The 16,018-nt window shown below is 45.7% G+C and overlaps 1 long non-coding RNA gene across 1 annotated transcript; it reads right to left on the bottom strand.

The window, feature by feature from the left end:
- Positions 1-1,505: 1,505 nt before the first annotated feature.
- Positions 1,506-16,012, bottom strand: LOC106726827. The gene is made up of 2 exons (XR_001362938.1): positions 15,826-16,012; positions 1,506-3,532 (listed from the first exon to the last, which is right to left on the bottom strand). It is a non-coding gene; the product is annotated as an uncharacterized LOC106726827 (long non-coding RNA).
- Positions 16,013-16,018: the final 6 nt, after the last annotated feature.

Raw genomic sequence — 16,018 nt, 5'->3', positions numbered from 1 at the left:
TTTCTCTTTCTCTCTCTTTCTCTCTCTCTCTCTCTTTCTTAGTTCCGTTTCTCCAGAGAACCCTACCCCAGAACTCTCTACCTAGCAATGGTTTGACTGCTAGGAGAACTTAGGAAGCCACTGTGTCCCGTAAGTCACTGACTCTCAGCTGCCTCGAACATGGATAGGCGGCGACTATTGAGTAGTGTGTCCAACTTCCCACCGTGTCCCATCAATGTGAGCTGATAAGTCATGACCTTTCCCTAGTTATCTGAAGATGGCAAAGCAATGCTTCCATCATGACGACGATGATGACTCTCAAGGCACCTCTCCAGGAGCATCTGACCTGTCTTCTTCCAAGCACAGAGCCAAAGGATGATGAGGTCCCTGTTTCTGAGACCTCATCAATCATAGCAGGAAGGGAAAGGATGAGGAGGAAAGATGAAGAAACGGAGGGAAAGGGTTACAGGTAAAAAAGAAAGTCTAAAAAAGCCTCAAAGTGTTGTCTTAGAATTCCTTGCTGGGAACCCTTAGGGGTGATGGAGATGCTCAGGAGTCTGCCATAACCAACAACCTCTTCAGGTGACTCTATGCACCTAAAGTTTGCACTTTAAAAACGTGGAGACCTACTGCTCAGTGGTGGAAATGGACACTGGTTGTTGACTTGGGGTTTTGTGGTCCTGCTGTCCATCAGCATTTCAGAGTTAAGTGCTGTAGAATACCTGCCCGTGCACTTAAGAGAGGGCGGGCCTCTTTCATATCATCAGTCGCACTTCAGTCCCGTGATTGACACCAATTCTACAACCTTACTGTGCCCTCAGTCAGCCGGAGGGCTTGTTCAAACAAATTGCTGGGCCCCGCTCCCAGAGTTTCTTATTCAATAGGTTGTGGGAGGAGCCTGAGAGTTCACATTTCTAACAAGTTCCCGTTAGAGCAACATCTAGTGATGTTGTTCATCCAGGAAACACACTTTGAAAACCACTGATTTACACAATGGATGAATTCTTGGAAAGTAGCATATATACTGAGGGTTCTTCTTTTATTTCTTTCTTATTTGGGCAGAGAAGCATAACTAAAGGAGAGAAAAAAATCACCGGCTACCTTACCACCCACTACCCACTGGACCAACACACACACACACACACACACACACACACACCTCTTAAAAAATAAAATTCCACTGCATGTTGCACTATGCCTACCTCCTTCACCGAACACACCATGAACCTCCCCCACTCGTCCACAACACAGCCCCACAACATAGCTTCTAACCCACACACGGCACCAACACTGTTTAGAGCAGGGGTGGGCAAACTTTTTGACTCGAGGGCCACAATGGGTTCTTAAACTGGACCGGAGGGCCGGAACAAAAGCATGGATGGAGTGTTTGTGTGAAATAATATAAATTCAAAGTAAACATCATTACATAAAAGGGTACGGTCTTTTTTTTTTTTAGTTTTATTCATTTCAAGCGGGCCATAGTTTGCCCACGGCTGGTTTAGAGTCATCACAATTGTATATAAAACATCCTTCAATAACTTTATTGTTTTAACTAAATATGCTCAGCATAAGAATCAAACAATAGAGAAAAATACAAAGAAAGGAAACGGCATCTCAATTTTCACTGCCCTGGAGACAATCCCCATTAATAAATTGATGTACATCTTTCAATGCACATAATCCTATATACTTTCATAAATTTACATAAATTTTATGTATAATCCAAAGTAGCTTGTATTCTATTTTTTAAACTTGTATAAAATAAGTTTAGATAAAGCTCATACAACCTCAAAAATACTCGGAAAATGTATTACTTAGTGGAATCTTAGCACAAATCCTCTTAGGAAATGAAGCTTACTTTAATGTTGTGAATTTTTGCTGACTCCCCACAGATCCACAGAGTTATTGTGTGTGTGTGTGTGTGTGTGTGTGTGTGTGCGCGCGCACATCCCACATCTCACTTATCAGGCTTGCTTCAGGAAGAGTTCGCCTGCAATAAGAACGAGCCTTTTGGAGTAAGTCAGAGTTCTGGGTTTAAGTCAGTGTTCAGAGCAGAGATGGTCCCAAACACAGAGTGTTGAAGCCTCTGGTGTAAACTCTGAACTTTCCCTAGTGGCCTAGGACTAATGGCACTAATCTCCGGTCTCGGTTGAGTTTCACCGGTGTTCTGGTCCTAGAATGAGTCACTGGCTAAGGGTGTAGTAAGCACAGGGTGGAAGTGGGCAGAGTGAGACGGGTGGGGGCGGTGATGTGATCAGCACAGCCCAGAGAGCACACCCACATCCCACACCCAGGCTGGGGGCTCTCAGAAGGACCAAGCACCCCTTTGCATCAGTAGGATGTAGGTACACTGTTTTACAGGACATCCTTTAGCTAATCCATCCTCATTTCCCAGGTGAGGTTTGATGTGGGATTCCCTGTGATCATGCACAAAATGCCCTGAGCACCGTGCCCGGCACATAGTACCCACTCAATAAACATGTCTCTGAGAAGCAGAGTGAGAATCCGCATGCTGGAGGGTCTCTGGGGCAGGCCACACTTCCACTCTGTAGACTATAATGAGATGGGCATTTCAGGGCACCAAGAGATAGTGCAGAATCAAAGATGAGTTCCCCATCCAAGCTAAAGCCTAATGAAGTCCAAAGAGCACATACACAGCCCCCAACCCTATAAAGGTGGAAATCGTCATCGTCACAGCAAGACCCAGGCTCGGATCAGACCCAGCTGACTTGGTGACAGAGGACAACAGAAGGGCCTGACCCACAGCACACAGCTGACCATGCCGGCAAATGGAGGGGCCGTCACAACCCTGGGAGAAACTGGGGTAAAGGCTAGTGACAATCCTTTTGCCTTTTTTTGAATACACAGATACGAAGTAGCCCGAATGTATTGATAGAAGGCAAGAAAGTTGAGATTCAAATAAAGGGTGAGCAGGGACCATAACAGGGATGTACCTATGTTTCTCATCTTAAAAAGGAACCAGTAACCTCAGCAATGTATACTAAAGAACACTGGTCACATTCCATGAATCCCGTCTAATCCCATGAAGAGGAGAAAAATCACTGCATGGCAGTGCTGGGTGTCTCTGCCTCATCACCATCATTTTCCCCCAGGAGTCTCCTGCAACAGCGTGGAAAGCAGTTAGTACAGTACCTGGCTTGTTGCAACGACTCGATAAATGTAAACTAGTTGGAACAGCAGCAACAGTAAGAATGACTCGCCAGGAGCATCTATTTAGCTAGTTGGAACCCTGCTCAGCATAGAATTCAAGTCTTCTCGAAATTGGATGAGTGCTTTTCCCCTGAACCCACCCTCCCTGTTCCTTCAGAGCCGAGGCTTGGCCCTTCCATCTCCAGTCTTCCAAGTTCTTCCGCTGCTCTCTCCAGTGTCCCTCGGGTCCACGATGACAGAGCTATCCCAGCTGAAGAACTGAACTTCACAGGTCTGACACTGACACAACCCATGGAATTCAGTTCTCAAAGCTGAGGATACACAGAGGCCTTCCAGAGTCAGCACAAAGCCCCCCTCCTTGCAGTCCAGGCCCGGCCCAGCCCTGCAAGATACAAGAGAAAAGCCAGGTGAGCCCAGAGCAGCTGCCTCCCGGAGCCAGGTCTAGTCCTCAGCACCTGGAGGTATGTGCATGGTAGGCACGTGCCTCGTGAAACATCATTAAACATCAGAGCTGGTCTTTCCCACCTCGTGGCCCTTGCACATGCTATCCCCCGGCCCAGAAAACTCTTCTCTCTCTTTAATACCTACTCATCCTTAGGTTCTCACTTTCAATGTCACTTCCTCAGAGAGGCCATCTATGGTAGACACTGCTAACTGTTCACCTAACATCTGTCTGTTCCTCCTTCTATCGTAATGGAACCCCAAAGTTTAACCTGGGCACATGAACACCTGCTCCATGACATCATTCCCTGGCCTCATGGAACTAAGTTCTGGGTGCCAGCATGATGCGATAATAAAAACAAGAAGCTAGAAGTTAAACTGGGTTCTAGTCCCAGCTTGCCTCTTACCAGCTATGAGAACTGGGCAGGTCACATAATCTCTCTGCACATCAGAGACCTCTCTGTCCAATCAGGTATTAGAAGCAGCAAAGAGAACTAATGCTTGAGAAAGCATTGCTTGACCTTGAGTTATAATTGAGGCCCAAGGTCAAATTAGTCCAGTCAGTAAAAGGTGACAGGTGACCCGATTTCTGGTCCAGGTGCTGGGGCATCATAATTCATTTTTCAGATTGTTGCTGATTTCCATCATCAATTTGGATACTTTCTGGTTCAACACAGGGAAGGGAGCACTAACCTAGTCCCAACTCATAGAAATATTCATTCATGAGTCTTTCCACTGAGAGTCCTAGACAAGAAGTGATGCATCCACTAAGTGTAGCCCGAGCAAGGGGAGCCACACACATAAAGATTACCAAGTGCCAACAGCCTGTCAGACCCACAAGAGGCACTTTACATGCAAAACTCACTTTGTTCTCACAGAGCCACAGGAAGAAGATAATGCTGCCATCTCCATTTGGCCAAACAATGAAATTTTAATTACTTAAGTTAAGGAGGAGGAGAAGGGGGAGAAGAAAGAGGAAGATGGGAAGGAGAAAAAGGAGAATGGAGAGGATGGAGACGAAGGGAAAGGGGAGAAGTTAAGCAGTTAAAATACTTACCCTAAAAAAATTTAATAAATAAAACACTCACCCTAGCACATACAACTAATTTTGACCATTCTGCTCCATTGCCTGTTTCTTGGAAAAGTTAAAAAAGAAATAGTTTCTTTCCTAAATGCATTTAAAGACTAGATACGGTAGAAAAATAAGTAATGAAAGAAGGCAATCTATATGTATAAAAGCCTAAACAACCATTAGGACCAGTCACTATGACATGCACTGACCACCAGGGGGCAGACGCTCAACACAGGAGCTGCCTGCTGGTGGTCAGTGTGCTTCCAAAGCCAACCTCCCGTGGCCAGCCAACCTCCTGCAGGCCCTCCCCACAGCCAGGTGGCCCAAATCAGCCCCGATCACTGGCTGGGCCAAGAGACCCCACCTGTGCACGAATTCGTGCACCAGGCCTCTAGTATAAACTAAATTTATGCTAAGCCTGGTGTCAACAACAGGGGCCAGCAGCTGGTAGGAGGAAAATGTCACTCTAGGATTGGTCCCTGGGAAAGCAGGTTCCTCCCACTGTCAACTTCGTCTCAAGGTCTCAATTAATTGAACCCATTGGCCCAGACTAAAACCTGGGCATAAGTGACTCCTTTCACAGCCTCCATCCAATCCCCTCTGCAAGTCCTGCGAGCTCCACCTTCACCATACACAGGAGCCTAACCTCCCCCTCCCGCAAGCCACCATCCCTCAAGCCACCATCACTTCCCATTTAGACCCCAGCACCAGCCTCCTCGCTGGTCCCAATTCCACTCCCGCCTCCACAGTACATCCTCCAAACAGCAGCCAGAGGGATCTAATCCAAAGGTCAATCAGATCGTGTCATTCCCTAACAGCTTCCATCATACTCAGAGCAAAACCCAACCCCCTTACATGGCCTACAAGGCCTGTGCAATCTGGCCCCTGTCCTGTCTGCAGGCTCATTTCCTACCATCCTTCCCTCACGCATCCTGCCCAAGTGGTCTCCTTGAGGTCTCAGTCCCCCATCCCCGCAATACTCACCCCTCACTTCTTCCAGATGCTTCTCAAGTGTCCCCTGACCCCTCCCTAAAATAACCACAGATATCCCCACACTTGATCCCATGCATTCTGTCCCCTTGCCCTGCTTTTCTTGGTAAATTTCTTATTCTTTGACACTTGTGGTTATTTATTGCCCATCTGCCTCACAGAAATGAAAGCTCCATGGGGGTGGGCACATTGACCAGAATAGTGCCTGACATAGAGTAGGTTGGTTCTCAATCTTTTTTTTTCATTATCATCCCCTGAAAGAGCCCGCCCATTTCCCTAATCACCTCCACTACGAAATGTTATACCATAGGTATATATGTACCTGTTTATGTATTAGATGTATATCTGTGCTTTACACAAAAAGAGTAAGATTTTTTTGCCCAGCTGGCGAGACTCAGTGGTCGAGCATCAACCTACGATCCAAGAGGTCACTGTTTGCTTTCTGGTCAGGGCACATGGCCAGGTTGCAGGCTCAATCCCCAGTGGGTGCATGAAGCAGCTGATTGATGATTCTCATCATTGATGTTTCTATCTCTCTCTCTCCCTTTTGCATCCTCTCTGAAATCAATAAAAAAATTTTTTTTAAAGAGTAAGATTTTTTTTTCACCACCAAGAGCCAATTTCTGTGCCCTTTAATGATCATTCCCAACGTTGGGAATTTATGGAATAGTGCTTAATAAATATTTGTTGAATGCACAACACTCCTGAGGTGAACAGCACGCTGAAAGACAGACATCATTCAAGATACTAAGTTCAACTGGGGAAATTCCAAGCGCCCTCCGCAGCCCAGCCCTCCCATCTGTAGTGTGAGTACATCCTGTCAAGCTGTGTCTGGTGACTAGCGGGTATTTTTCTAATTCAGGTTCTCAGCTTTTCTTTCTTTTTTTTAACCCTAATCGTGTTTTGCATCCCAACTCTTAACTGCGGTTTTGAATACTTAAATTTGCTTTTCCTTCACCCTCATCCCCAAGCATGCTATAAAATCCAGGTAAGCCCCTCCATTCTTATACAATCCAGGTAAGCCCCTCCATTCTTGTACAATTCATTCTTCATCCCACAGACCTGTATGGAGCTTCTATGTGTGCCCAACTCTGGAGATGAAAAGATTATTATGATCCAACTCCTGCCCTCTAGAAGCTTATGGGAAGGTGAGGGTAGACAAACAGGATGCTTAGTACCACACACCGAGTGCCCTAGTAGGAGGAGATGCTTTGAAGGGACAACTGCATCGACCCAGTGGAATCTCTCCTTCCACATCCATTCATTCATCCATCCATTCATCCATTCACCAGCCATCCCTCATTCACAGAGCATGAGTCAGGCCTGGGATAGATGCTGGGGATACAGCAGGGAATAAGACGACCTTGGCCCTTACCGTCATCTTCAGGGAGATCACCAAGTAACATGAGAGACCGAAATCTCATTGATAATCACACAAAACAGGTGCGCTCGAGCGTGAGAAGTGCCACCAAAGAAAGAGCACAGGACCCTGAGAAGCACTGGTGGTTAGGAAGAGGACACATTTCATGAGAAAGCCTGAAAGATAAATAGGCTGTGGTCTGGTCAGGAGCAGGCAAAAGGGAGACAGAACATTCAAATACTCTGAAAAAGGATGGGACTGGCCACACAAGTAGGGGCTGGCAAGGCCCATGACAAGACCAGGGATGGCACAGAGGTGAGGGCGGCTCAGGCAGCCACAAGCCAGTTCGCATCAGCCTTGCTAGAAATTTGGAGTTGACCTTAACAGAAAACAGAAGGAGCAGGGAAGGAATGTGATCCCCATGGCATTTTTTTAAATTTTCTGGCTGGGGGTGGTGAACAGTTGGGAGGAGGGTGAGAAATAGTCCCAAGTATCCATCATCTGGTCACACAACGTGACAGTCGATCCGGTCTTGAGTCCATCAGTTCAAGTCATGTGAGACTGTGAAATTCTCAAAGCAGCTATATTTTCAACCTCTTGACCCGCTCCCCAGAACAGCGGTGCATTGCACATGGCAGATGATTAGGAAATGTTTCTGAGTAGTTATTTTGCGATTACTAATTCTATGCTCTTCTTATAACTAATCACTCCTTCCTTCTGCCCTCTGAAAGATCCTCTTCCGTCTCTGATTCAGACAATCACTCTCCCACTCTCTGCCCGGTGACATGTCCGGTTCTAAAGACCACCGTCACTTCCAATAAGGTCCTTATGAGTTCTCTGCACTACAGGGCATGGACAGGGGACATCAGCGGCCACGAGGATCTGAATGGTGGGCCGTTTCCACCATCGTGGTGTGCTCCCTGCACCTAATCCCCACCTGTACCTGGTTACCCAGACCCTCCAACCTCAGGTTCCTCCGTCTGCATTGCCAATGAGTGGTTCGCTGCTGTGCGGCTGAAACAGCCAGGTCCAAATGAACTCAAGCTGCACGGCCAGAACCATTTCTCAGCCGGAATGGAGAACAGGACAGAGCAACTCGGCAAAGCAATCACTTCCTATTTACCAGGACGAACTCGGTGCTATGAACCATTTTGTCAACTTCATGAGATTTGTAGTCAGAAACCGTGGAAACAAAAGAACCATACGAAGGCCTTTTACCCATTGACCATTTACATTTATCAACACTGCTGTTGTATCCGTTATTAGCATCTCCCAGTGCAGAGCCCAGGGGAACTCAGGCTGTATTAAATCAATAAAAAGCTGAATTCTCTTTCAAGACAATACTATTGTGTAACTCTGTTGGGAAAATGTATAATTTATTCTTTGAAAAGAAATCGCACACCTGATTTGGTCTTGGTGCATTATGATAACGAAGCTATTCATTTCTATTTCCAGCGGTTCATCCCTTCTCTTTTATTTTTCCCACCATTTGAGGGGGAAATAAAAACTAACCCAAAAGTTATCATAAATCTGATTTTTGCCAAAAGAAAATATTACTGTAGCACTTTGCTCTTGCTATATGGAGTTAGAATAAAAGAGTGGGTTTCTAGTATGCAGGGCCTTTAGGAAAATTACTAATTTAGTAGAAATTTGCAAATCTAAAATCCTTTCAAAGCTAAATTAGTCCTAGTCTTCCAGTTTATTCCCAGAAGGTGTAAAGGAAATATATCCAAATTGTTTTATGTGCTTGCTATAAAAAATGTTTTTAAGTCCATTACATAGCACTTCATTTTTTTTTTAACTTTTAAATAATTATCTCATTTAGATGTCTGCCTTAGGAGGAAGGCTGGAGCAGACATGGCGACGTTAAAGACACGGGGTCAACAAGTCTTTGCCGGTAAGAAACTACAGGGCTATCTTGGTGTTGAACTTCACTGGCCCTTTTTGTAAAACAAAATCCCCTTGCAACCATGAGCGGGTCTTGCAAGGAGAAAAGAGACTTAATAAAACACAGCTCACCAAACAAATGATTGCAGCCAGGCACCAGGCACCCAGCATCTCTGGGCTCTGGGGCCCAGTCAGCCAACAATCAGTCAGAGCCTAATACAAAATACGCTTAAAGTTTGCAAAATCTGTGACAGCTGGATTCACTCGGCAGAGGTGGGTCATACTTTCCTCTCTGTCTTCCAGTTCATTCACTTCAAACTTGGTAATGGCTTCCTATTTGGGGAAAACAAATTCTAAGCTCCACAGCCCTGTGTCCACGGCCTTGACTGTCTCTCCCTCTGTGCATAGGCTCTGCTTGGGTCTAGGGTCCATACCTTTTGTGGTCACTAAGCTACCAGTCTCTGGAGATTTCTCTGACTCCTCCCACTTCCACAGCCTTCAATGCTCACCTGTCAAAACGCTCTAATTTCCCTTTGGAGGCACAAAGTGTCATATTTGACCTGAATGTCTCCCCCCACCACACCTCTAGCACAATGCCCCTCTCATGGAGGACACTCAAGCAAAACAATAATTATAACAGTGATCATGATAGCTAAGGTGTACTAAGTACTTATTAGGTGCCAGCCACTGGGCTACATGAATTATCTCACCTAAATTTCACACCAAAGCTATGAAGTAGGTACTATCAGCAACATGATTTTATAGATGAGAAAGGGTAAGTGACTTGCCCAAGACCACAGGGCCAGCAAGTTAGAGAACTGAGATTTCAACCAGAACCCAGGCTCGAAATCACCTAACTGCACCGGGTAAGTGAATTAACCACCCAAGCCTCGCCAAGGCCATCAAACCAAGGAGCCCCGCCCAGCCTCCAGCCCCTCCAGCTCAGGCCAGGGCACTGCTCGCTCCTCTTCAAACCAAGTACTGGTTTGAGTGAAGGAAGCGAGCCCTTTGGACATGCAATAATCTTATTAAAAATCATCATCTGCGAACAGAGGGAAGGGGGGAGGGGAGGTAGAAGAGGGTAAAGGGGGAATACATGGTGACGGAAGGAGACTTGATTTAGGATGGTGAACCCATATAATTTTTAAAATTTTTATTTTTATTGTTGAAAGTATTACAGATCTCCCCTTCCCCCCATTGAACCCCTCCACCCCTCTCCCACCACCTCCCCAGGCCTTCATCACACTATTGTCTGTGTCCATGGGTTATGCATATATGCACATAAGTTCGTTGGTTAATCTCTACCCCCCCACTCATGAAACCTATATACTTTTATTAACCAATGTCACCCCCAATAAATTCAATTAAAAGCAAAAAAAATCATCATCTGCACCAGAGAGGCTCTTGGGCAAGCTTAATAGCAAACACTGTTTTTGCAAAAGCTGCTGCTACAAAAGGGGGGAAATTTTTCTGGGTGACTAAGTAACATGAATTGTTGGGAGACAAGTCTTCCATCTACCCCCTCTGAACTGCAAGATGATGGCTTGTGTCCACCGCAAATGAACACAGCGTTCCCAAAGCCGTCGACTGAATGAATCCAGCAAATGCTCAGTCTCTCCTTACCCGGGTTTCCATCTTCCCCCTGCCGCTACCGTCTTGCTGTGAAAATCATGTCTGGGCCTTTCTGTGGCTCCACGGAGCTGGTCTGTCACTTAAAGGCCTGTTAACTAGGTGGAATTGCTCTTCTGTAGCCGCAAATAAAATTCACACACAACCCGGATGAGCTTATCGTGGGAGCTGATTAATTAACAGTTTTGGAGCCCCGGATATAGAGTTCCATTTCATGAAGATGTAATTCTTTGGTGAATATTGTTAAGATTTACACACATTTGTTCCATGCTGGGGAAGACATGGAGATAGCAGAAAAATGGGAGGTCTGTGTGTTTATTAGGAGTGATATCAAATTAAAGAATTTTTTAAATAACAGTAATAGCTATTATTACTATTAGTAATAGTAATTGAGCTAGGTCTGTCCTACCAGGGTCTATTCTGAGTGTTTCGTGCATGTGTATTTGCTCATTTGGTCTTCAGGACTGTTAGGAAAAAAAAAAGAAAAAAGAAAAAAAAAACGACAGCAGCCTGTGTGGCTCAGTGGTTGTTAGTGTCCACCAGTGAACCAGGAGGTCACAGTTCAATTCCCGGTCAGGGCACATGCCCAGGTTTCAGGCTCGAGCGCCAGTAGGGGGTGAGCAGGAGGCAGCCAATCAATGATTCTCTCTCATCAATGTTTCTTTCTGTCCCTCTCCCTTCCTCTCTCTGAAATCAATAAAAGCATATTTTAAAAAAAATAAACAACAGGCCAAAATGAAATCACTTTTGCTAAGCCACCTCACCAAGACAAGACTTAATAACTAACCTAATTACAGTTTTAGCCTTTCCCTAGAGTAGAATGTTAAAGCAATCAGTCCAGAATCTTCCTGATCCATACTAGTGAGGGAACCTGCTAGATAAAACCCCTGCCATTCCCTTCCCTCCAAAAGAAGATGACCTGGACTAAAAATAAACCTTTCTCTTTTTTTGCTAATAATTCCCCTGCCCACCCTTCCTCCTACAAAGACCTTCCATTTGGTACAACCCCTTGGAGCACCCGTCTAGTTGCTAGATGGGATGCTGCCCGATTCACAAATCACTTAATAAAGCCAATTACATCTTCAAATCCACTCGGTTGAATTTTGTTCTTTAACAGGACCATCCTAGGAGACAGGCACCCTTATTTGCATTTTATACTAAACAGTGGAGCCAGGGACACGTTCAGGTAGCTTGACTCCAGATCAAGGGTTGGGGGTGAAGGGTTGCTCAATGAGGATGGGAGTTGACCCCCAGCAGATATTTGCAATGTTTGCAGATCATTTTGATTGTCGTGAGTTGTCAGGAGTGCTAATGGCATCTAGGGGGTAGCGGCCAGGGATGCTACTAAACATCTTATAACGGCACAGGGCAGTCCCACAGCAAAGAATTAATCAGTCCCTAAGGCTCAATAGCACTGGGAAGAGAGAGCCTACTCCAGAGCCTCGTCCTTGCCATTGTGTCCAAAGCTTGTGCTCAGAGAATAGGCATTCTGTATGAGAGGCAGGTCACCAATGCTGACCTCCATCCCTATGAACTGGAGAAATACTTGTGCCCCTTCTTGGCCAGTCACCTCAGCAGCAGCAATACCCGTAAACAAGGTTAACAATGTTTTACTTGCCTGAAGTCAGGATGGGACCTCTGAAAAGCCCTGTGAGGCCTAAATAAAATCAATTAAACACGTGACAGTGGGGCAACAATAGCAAATCCATGGGTAGAAGAGAAGTGTGATTCCAGAGAGACATCTGTGTATAAGTGGGAATGTAGGGCCATGCGAAGTTATCCTTCCAAATCATAAAGCAGCTGAGAGGGGGATACAGGATCCCTCTGTACTATCTGTGTGCAACTCTTCTATAAGTCTAAAGCTAGCCTGGCCCTGGCCGGTGTGGCTCAGTTGGTTGAGCATCCTTTGTCCCATGCACCAAAGGGTCGCCGGTTCGATTCCCTATCAGGGCACATGCCTGGGTTGTGGGCTGGATCCCTGGTCAAGGCACATAAGAGAGGCAACCAGTCAATGTTACTCTCTCACATCGATATTTCTCTCTCTCCCTCTCCCTTCTTCTCTCTCTAAAAAAAAACAAAACAAAACACACACACAATAAAAACATATTTTTAAAACTAGCCTGAAATTAAAAGCTTGTTTTTAAAAATAGCAGAGGGAAAGACTGGCATCTTTTGAGTAAAAAAATTATAACATCTGCCTCGCACCACGTAAAAAATACAACTTCAGGTGAATGAAAGGACTAACTGCAAACAATGTGATAACCAGTAAAGCTACAGAAGTTTCATAAGTAAATGTAAGAAACGATCTTTATAACCTTCACTGGGGAAAGGCCTTTCTCAACAAGGCACAAAAGCCAGGAAGGGAAAGACTGGCAGGTCTGAGACCACGTTGGTGGCGAGATGATTGCATTTGGAAGAGGGAAGGAGCATCGGGTCAGGAAGGAAATAATCAGAATTGTTTGTGCAGCTTTCCTCTGGAGAAATCTCGCAACCAAAGCTCCGACTCTCTGACTCTCCGACTCCAGAAGTCAAAGGGAAAGGCCCTTGGGCCGAGTCCCATTGGCAGCCCTCTCTAATGAGCTTTAGATTGAGGAGGGAAATCCTCCTTCCTCCCCCCTGTTCCTGGTGTGGCAGGTTGAGGAAGTCTCTGGCAGGCAGAGGGAATGCTGTTATTGGTGCCTCAGTATAGCCCTGGAGCCTAGTCTTGGCCGGAAGAACAAGGGGCTCTTTTCTTGTGATTTTCATATCTGAGCTGACCTGCGTGACATTTCCTCCAGCGATGGGAGCAGCTGGGAGCAGCTATTGCCGGCCAGGCAGCTGCTGGTCCCTGCGCACCAGCCACCCATCCCCTGTCAAAACGGTGGCACGGTGTGGCTCTCTCTGGTACCTCAAGAGACTGAGCTAGAGAAAAATTTTCAGCGCCACACCCAAAACTCTGGTATTTAGCTTCCCTTGAGATGTATGTAGTTTTATGGCCAAACCTCCAAGGAATATTAAAAATTCAAGCCCTAGCCAGTTTGGCTCAGTGGATAGACATTGGCCTGCGGACCGAAGGGTCCCAGGTTCAGTTCTGGTCAAGGGCACATACCTTGGCTGCAGGCTCCTCCCTGGCCCTGGGCCCTGGGCCCTGGGCCCTGGACCATGGGCCCTGGTCCAGAACACATGCAGGAGGCAACCAATTGATATGTTTCTCTCACATCGATATTTCTGTCTTTCCCGCTCTCTTCCACTCTCTAAAAATCAATGGAAAAATATCCTCAGGTGAGGATTTAAAAAAAAAAATTAGGATCGTCTGTTTTTTTTCAGCATGACCTTGCGTTTCTATCTCCAATAAGGAATGTATCCAAATAGTCATGTCCTAAGAATATAAATTTCTTGTAGAGTAAGGAACCTAAGAAAAATCTATAGAAAGGGGTAGGCAATGCTCTCTGCCACCCGTTTGATAGCATAGCCACCTGGTTGCATTCTCCCAGTATCTCTTTTTATGGAATCAAAGACACTTTCCTTGAGAAGGATAACCAAAGCCATGTAAAGCGCTATATCAGAGCCGATCTGGAGTGGAAAAAGTCAGAAGACCTGAGTTTGAGTCCCTCCTGGGCAGTGCAGCCTTGGATATGTCGCTTGACCTCTTTGAATCTCAATTTCCTTAGCAGTAAAATGGGTATAATTCATTCATTCAACAACTTTTTAATAAGCTCCCATTATGTGCCAAATCTACAGTCTCTAAAAGCCTCACAAATTTTATGGAAGAATTACATGAAATGGCCCATGAAAATGCCTTGAAAATTATAAATCATAGTATAAAGACATCATTCATTATTGTTTTTAAAAAAAAAAAGACTAGTTGTTGTTATTAAGACTGAGGCCAAGACCAAAATAAGGAAAATTTTGCCAGAAAACAGAACAACTAGAGGGAAAAATCACCATTTGAACTCAAAAAGGGCCTAACGGCTGGTTTGTAGGGACCACACCCAAGACTATAAATTGCTGCCACAGAAAACGTATATTTGCTATAGATTTAGCCCTAAGGTTACACTGAGAAGAGAACCCTGGGTGTCCACAGGGCCCATGGAGAAAGTGGGGTGATGGGAATTCAGACAGAAGAAGATGACCAAGTGCCCCCTCCCATGCCCGGCCTGGTGGCTCCTGAAGAGAAGACTCGGCACCCACCCCACGCTAAGGATCCAGGCTGCTGCAAACCCTCCCAGCAAACCCCAAGCCAAGGTTTCTACCTTCTTCTCCCTCTGTGAGCTCACGTCCTGTTGTTTATCTGTTCTGAGGAGTGCTATGCATCAGGACAGCAAGGAGATTTTTATTGAAAACAAACACCTGAAGAGAAACCCATTTTGTTCTCAAAGCCATTGTTAGCAACCTGGGGACAAATATCAGCAGGAGCTGCAATTGGAATGGTTTGGGGCAAAACCCACTGGAACCCTCCACCCTCACCCCCCCCAGCAGGCCAATGAAATAATGGATATAGAAGGTGAAGGTCCCGAATGACAAGAAAATGCAATAATTAAGTCTTCAAGAAAGAAAAGCTACGCTATTGCCCAATGGATATACAAATCAAGTTCAGTTTGTAAAAAAACAAAAGGGGGGGGGATTATTTTCAAAAGAAACCAACAAAACTCATATATTTAAAGACAAGATTGGATGAGATCAAGAATAGAAACACAATAAACAGCCATAACCCCCAACCCCTAGCCCCCAGATTATACCATATGTCCTGTGCAATATTTTCATACTCTCGTCACTGCAAAATGTTTACGACTGGCTAAATAGAGGCCACACACAGCCTACAACTCCAGGGTTTAAAGCATATTATTTTATCATCAGTATGTTCTACACTACTTCCTGGCCACACCCTGCCCCACCCTGAAAATAACAAGAGATTGAAAATATTTCCCTTTTGGAAGTGGAGCCAGGTCTCCACTAAGGCACTGAAAATATCTCCAACCCACTGACACTGTTATAGGTACAGCCCATGACAAGCCTCTCACCTCCTTTAACTCTAACTCACTCATACACCTTAAACATCTTGACTATATCTTTAATGTGCCATTTGCTCGGCAATAATCCGCTGTACAAAAGCCTGCTGCCTCTCCGATAAGTGCATCATAAATCAGCTGGCAGTGATTATTTTTCCCAGCTCATGCGCACAGCGAGCTGCTAAAATTTCATTTTACTTTGTCTTTCCCAGTGCCGCAGCAGTCCTCCCCTCCTCGTTCTGCTACGTCCTCCTGCCCATCCAACCCACCCCATTGGCATGGCTCCCTGCCCGGGTTTTGGGTTTTACCACCGCACTCCGCCCGCGGTGCCGTCCAGGGAAGGAGAGCAGTCAAGAGTCTGGAGCAAGAGCATCCTTCTGGAGACAGGCTCTAGCTCGACGGGGCGGAGGAAGGCACTCGAAGGCCTATTTGCATACGCTTTTATTCCATTTCCACACCCTACCCGCAAACGCTCTCTGGAAAGTCCCTTCTGAATTCCCT

This window comes from Myotis brandtii, unplaced genomic scaffold (assembly GCF_000412655.1).
Source record: "Myotis brandtii unplaced genomic scaffold, ASM41265v1 scaffold32, whole genome shotgun sequence".
Lineage (NCBI taxonomy): Eukaryota > Metazoa > Chordata > Mammalia > Chiroptera > Vespertilionidae > Myotis > Myotis brandtii.
The sequence above is the reverse complement of the archived record's forward strand: the minus strand, read 5'-3'. Positions and strand labels throughout refer to the sequence as shown.